This window comes from Nannospalax galili, unplaced genomic scaffold (genome assembly GCF_000622305.1).
Source record: "Nannospalax galili isolate Female #2095 unplaced genomic scaffold, S.galili_v1.0 scaffold286, whole genome shotgun sequence".
In the NCBI taxonomy this organism is placed as follows: Eukaryota; Metazoa; Chordata; class Mammalia; order Rodentia; family Spalacidae; genus Nannospalax; species Nannospalax galili.
In genome coordinates this window covers 6401231-6407506 of record NW_008359442.1, presented here as the reverse complement: position 1 = coordinate 6407506, position 6276 = coordinate 6401231, and positions in this window count along the sequence as shown.

Sequence of the window (6276 nt, the reverse complement as noted above, 5' to 3'; positions counted from 1 at the left end):
CACCAAAAGATCCAGAATATTGTAAGGGAATACTTTAAAAACCTATACTCTACTAAATTTGAAAATCTAAAATAAATGGATAAATATCTAAAATCATGGGAACCACTAATGTTAAACCAAGAAGAGATCAACAGTTTAAACAGACCCATAATATACAAGGAAATTGAAACAGCAATACAAAGTCTCTCAACTAAAAAAATCCCAGGCCAAGATACATTTACAGCAGATTTATACAAGACATTTAACTCCAACCAATACTACTTAAATTATTCAAAATAATAGAAACAGAGAGAAAACTCACAAATTCTTTCTATGAAGCCAGAATCACTCTAATATCCAAACCAGGAAAAGACAACCAGAAAAGAAAACTATAGACCCATATCCTTAATGAACATAGGTGCAAAAATTCTCAACAAAATACTTACAAGCCACATACAGATGTGCAACAAAAAGATCATTCACTGTGATCAAGTATGCTTTGTTCCAGAGATGCAGGGATGGTTCAATATACACAAGTTAATAAATATCATTAATCATATAAACTGACTCAAAGACAAAAACCACACTGTCATCCCAATAGATGCAGAAAAGACTTTTGACAAAATTCAGCATGCATTCATAATAAAAGTTCTAAAGGGAATTGGACCTGAGGGAACATATCTCAACATAATTAAAGGCATATACAACAAATCCACAGTTAACCTCATTCTAAATAGAGAAAAACTAGAAGCATTCCCATTAAAATCAGGAACCAGACACTATGTTCACTATCTCCACTCCTTTTCAACATAGTGCTTGAAACTCTTGCTAGAGCAATAAGACAGGAGAAGGAAATTAAAAGAATACCAATTGGAAAAGAAGAGGATAAACTATCACTTTTTAGGTGATGATATGATACTATACCTAAGAGATCCCAAAAGTTCCACCAGAAAACTTCTATAACTGATCAAGTCAACTCCAAATGGATCAAAGACCTCAGTGTGAAACTGGAAACCCTAAAACTATTAGAAGAAAATATTGGCAGTAACTTACAAGATGTACATATAGAAAAGGATTTTTTAAATCAGAGAGTTGTTCAGGAATTAAGGTCAGCAATCAAGTGGGACCTCATTAAACTAAAAAGCATCTGTACAGCAAAAGAAACAGTCAAAAAAGTGAAGAGAAAACCCACAAAATGGGAAAAAAATCTTCACCACTGACACATCTGACAGAGGTTTAACATTTAGAGTATATAAAGAACTTAAAAAATTAAGAATTGAGAAACCAAATGACCCAATTAAAAGATGGGCTAAAGATCCAAACAGAGTGTTCTCATAGGGAGAAATAAAGATGGCTAAGAGACATCTAAAAAGGTGTTCAACATCGTTAGTAATTAGGGAAATGCAAATTAAAACCATCCCTAATTATTACCTTACCCCAATCACACTGGCTAGGATCAAGAGAACAAATGATACAAAATTCTGGCAAGGATGTGGAGAAAGTAATGCTCATTCACTGTGGTTGGGATTGCAACCCCTATGGTAAACACTGTGAAGAACTCTATATTAGTTACATCAGCCCTTGACATATAACCAAACGACTCATCCTATTGTAGAGACACTTGTATAACCATGATTGTTGCTTCTCTTTTTCTAAATAGCTAAGAGTTGGAAGCAACATAAGTCTCCCTCAACTGATGAGTGGTTAACAAAAATGTGGTATATTTACTTGATGGAGTTCTATTTAGCAGTAAAAAAAAAGATGAAATAATGAAATTTTCAGGTAAATGCATGGCTCTAGAAACATACTCAGTGAAGTAACACAGATTCAGAAAAATAAAAGGCATATATTCTCCCTCATTTGTGGCTCCTAGCACCACAATTCTGTTTAAATTCCATGTTCCTTAAATTCCATTTTTTAAAATAAGATAATGTATAGCAGTCTCTCCTGCCTGAAATAACTACCATCATCACGACTTCAGCTGTACCTGATTGAGAAGAATCATCACAATTGGACTTGTTGATGGTTGTGCTCATTCATTAAAGGAGGGGCAAACAGGGTCATTGGATCCTCACCAGAGTATCCAGCCACTCTTCCCAGCCAACTGTCCATAATAGGGTCATTGGACCCTCACTGGATTATCCAGACACTCTTCTCAGCAAACTGTATGTAATTTGACCCTAATCACACATGGTCTCCTGGATTTGGGGAGGGCTAAATTATATAATCTGGGGAAGACTTGGAAGAGAAGGCATGAGCCATGCTGACTAAAGGTTTTCAAGTATGCATATGCTCAGCAACCCCTCAGCTATCTTGGTAAGTGAGCTCAATAAATTCATTGGTTCCCCAGTAAAACTTTAATCAAACATTGGTTTAACACTAGAACCTTAAAAGGTAAACATTTTTTAGTATCCCAAGGAAAAGAATTCTCAGAACAAATGGAAATTTTATTTGTTAATGTTATTGTGTGTCATAATTATTTAAAAAAAGAAAATGACAATGTAAAAGATGTTGAAAGGATATGGGAATAGAGATATTTTTCAAAACAGAAAAAAATGAGAAAGCCTAAGCAAATGATGAAAGTCTGTGTAGGTTTGTTATGATATGCAAAGGATGAGACAAAAATAATATACACATAACCTTAAATTTTCTAAAGTCACAGTTTAGTCAACTAGTTTAAGAAACAAAATATATGTCTAGTCAAAGTTAATCTGAGAACATTTTGGCTTTTACCCAAGCTTTATCTATATAGCACATGGTAATTAAAAGTACCAGGCTGGTGGAACTAACCTTCTTGGATGTTTAACAGCCTATATTAATCAGGTCATAGGGACTTACTTAAAGGACAGTTTTTGCCCCTTGCCCTTCAAGGTCAACTAAGTTCCAGGGGACTACAGAACATCTCTCAAAGTTTCCTGTAACCCTGGTGAGTCACCTCTCCTCTTGTTCAAGGAGGCCATGGAGACCCCACCAGATGAACTTGAACAAGCGTCCAGTCTACAAAGAGGAGGGTCAGTTCAGAGGAAACATTTGCTCCATGATTCTAAGTGAAGCCAGTCATGTTCAAGTAGGACCTTTGAATTATCTTCACAGAGATGGAACTGGTAAAAGAAGGGAACCAAGCCCAGGTGACCACTGAGGAACAGATCCTCAAACAACCTTAAGTGTAAAATTAAATTAACATTTGGGCAAACTGTATGGTCTTAAACACCCAAAAGGAATGTATAACCAAAGAGTAAAGTCATCTGTATATTTCTTTAAGAGTTCAAGGGAGTATACTTCCCAGACATTAGGCTTAAGTCCAGATAAAAAGTTATTTAGGCAATTATTTCTTATTGATGATTTTGTTCCTAGTCAGCAAGTGCTGCTCAGATGAAGACTTCAATCTTCGTCTGCAATACTGTAGCGCCCACCTGTAGCTAAGGGAGAAAACTTGCTGTTCTAAAATGAGGGCTAAATTTGTTGTCTCCCCCTATCTAGAAGCCTTATAGAGGGAATTGACACTGATTCTAACCACTTGAACAGTTATGAAAGTGCCTGAAATCAAATCCTGAATCCATTACTCTCAAGTCAGGCCTTGGCAGACCTAGAGGAAAATGAGGAGGAATCCAATAGAGGGAGGATTTTGGAAGCTCTTGTCAAGAAATCCCAATGGACTCTGATATGAACATTGGAAATTTGCCCTATTCCTTTCTCTGGTTCCCCATCTAGAACTTCTACTGCTAAGTACTATTGTCTTTACTTCTCCTTCACATCTCCTATTCACCAGTGAAGGACTTTCTTTTCTCCATACAGATAAGAGTTATGTAATTTGGGAGGCTTTTAGATAGATTCACTAAAGGGGTACCCCAATTGCGTCACCCTGCATCCCCGTTTAGCATGGAAGATGCCAGAGCAGTCTGCGACCCAATTCCCTATCCACATGGTGTGATAAGAATAGGTGGTAGGAACTGGCCAAGCAGTTAGGGTAAAAAGACCTCAAAGAAAAGTAGCCAGTTTCTTGGCTAAAAGTCAGCGTGTCCTTGGGCCTCTTAGCAACATACTCAGTTGCAAAGGCCAAAAACGACAAAAGTATTTCGGAGCTCTTACCTAATCCTTATGATATTAGGGTTACCTCTTCAGATGGGGGGAATGTTAGAGTAGCAAAAAGCCCCATTAAAAAAAGAAGAAGAAGAAAAAGTACATTGAAGTCATCAGAAATAAAGATGGTAAGGAGCTCTTGTCAATAAAAAAAAGAAGAAAAAAGAAGAAGAAGAAGAAGAAGAAGAAGAAGAAGACGAAGAAGAAGAAGAAGAAGAAGAAAGGGTACATGAAGTTATCAGAAAAAACGTGATGGGGAGATATGGGAAGAGTTGGAGGGGAGGAGTGGGCATGGGTTTGATCAAAACACCTTATATGCATGTATGAAATTCTCAATAAATTATTAAAAAAATAACTTGGGCCTGGAGAGATGGCTCAGTGTTTTGGAGCACTCTGCTCTTCCAGTGGACCCATGGTCAGTTCCCAACCAGCACCAAAAAAAAAAAAAAAAAAAAAAAAAAGACAGCCTTTCAGTTGCATAAAAACAAACAGGGAGATCAGTGGAACGAATAGAGGACTCAGAAATAAACTGCAAAACTATGTCTATCTAATTCTTGACAAAGGAGGAAATAACATACCTTGAGAAAAAAAAAAAAACAGCTTATTCTACAAATGATGTTGACAAAACTAGATAGTCATCTGCAGAAGAATGGAATTAGATTCATGTCTTTTACCTTCTACAAAGTCAATTTAAAATGAATTAAAAATCTTAATTTAAAACCTGAAGTGCTGAAGCATCTAAGTCATTTAATTTTGAATTAATTTTACACTATTTTTCAAAAAGCTTAGTAGACCGTTTCGTTCCCAAACACAAAAACTAAGAAGAATTAGTTGCTTACAACCAAAAAAAAAAAAAATCTTAATACTGATTCTTATTAGTGTTTTTCCCTATGGACTCAGTTGTACACTTTGTTTCATAAAATTTACATATTGGGGTCCGTACATGGTCTGTTGTTTCAGCATCTACAACATCCTTATCCTTCCCCATCACACTACAGAATCAACTCTTAGTGTAACGCTATACAGTTATACTACCCCCTCTATTAACAAGACCTCTTCTTTGAAAAGAGACAAATAGTTGTGTAAGGAGACTACAACAGGTTAGTAAGTTAGGATTTACTGAGACTCTAGAAAACATAGTGAAAAATTTCCAATATTATAATATTTAAGATCTCTGTTAAATTCTGTAAAGTTCATTTCTACATCTATTATGATGATGAATAAAAAGATGAAATATACATATTCTTTACATTCTGAGTCTGGAAACAGTGGTGTGGATTATTTTCTGAAGAGCTGAGGGATATTACCTTCACAGAGCATGCACGGGGTAACAGTTAACTCTTTGACCTACTTAGAACTAGTTTTGTCTTGGACAATTTATGATGCTTACTTGAGCTTTTCATGCGGTAAAAGCTTGACTGATTTTAACAGAAGAGCATGCACATTACTTTTACTTTGCAGAGAAGTTGGATCACTTTGGCACAATCATCCATATAATATAAATCAAGACAAAAATATCTGTGTGATCTACTAGTAACAGCAATTTGTATTTGATAATTCAAATGCATTAAGCACCAGAAAATGATAAACTGTATGCTGTCAATATAAGCAAATATAGAATTGGAACTTGATAATAAGAAATTACTGTTATGTATCTATCATCTATGTATCTACCTACCTATCTACCTATGTAACTTATTTATAATATTGCAAATCTGACTGTAAAGTCTTATTTCCTTGAAAACTCCCTGAAGTATTCTTTCTACTTATGTCCCTGTATCTGTCAATGGTCTTATAGAAGTATTCATTAGGCCTTCCCAACAGACGTTTTCTTGAAAAATTACTTTGGAAAACCAGGATTTTTTTTTAAATTGCATCTTTGAATGTTTGTATATACAAAGAACATTTTATCATTGACAGCTACTTTGCAAGTTACACATTTTGCCTAAGAAAAATCTTATGAAGGTTAGGACAGTCAACAGTGAGAAAATTTAAGACAATTCTCTGGGTTTTTCAGATTAATTCATCTCTTTAAACATTTCTTAAAACTGCTAAATAACAATGCAGAATACGCGCTGTTGGTTCAGGAGTTTGCCCACCTATTTTTATAATGGATGATTAACCAAATGGCATTGAAATCCCTACTATTTTCAATTCCTTAATTAAAAAAAAAATCCTACAATACTAAGCTCATTAACCAAGAAGCCCTATAGGACC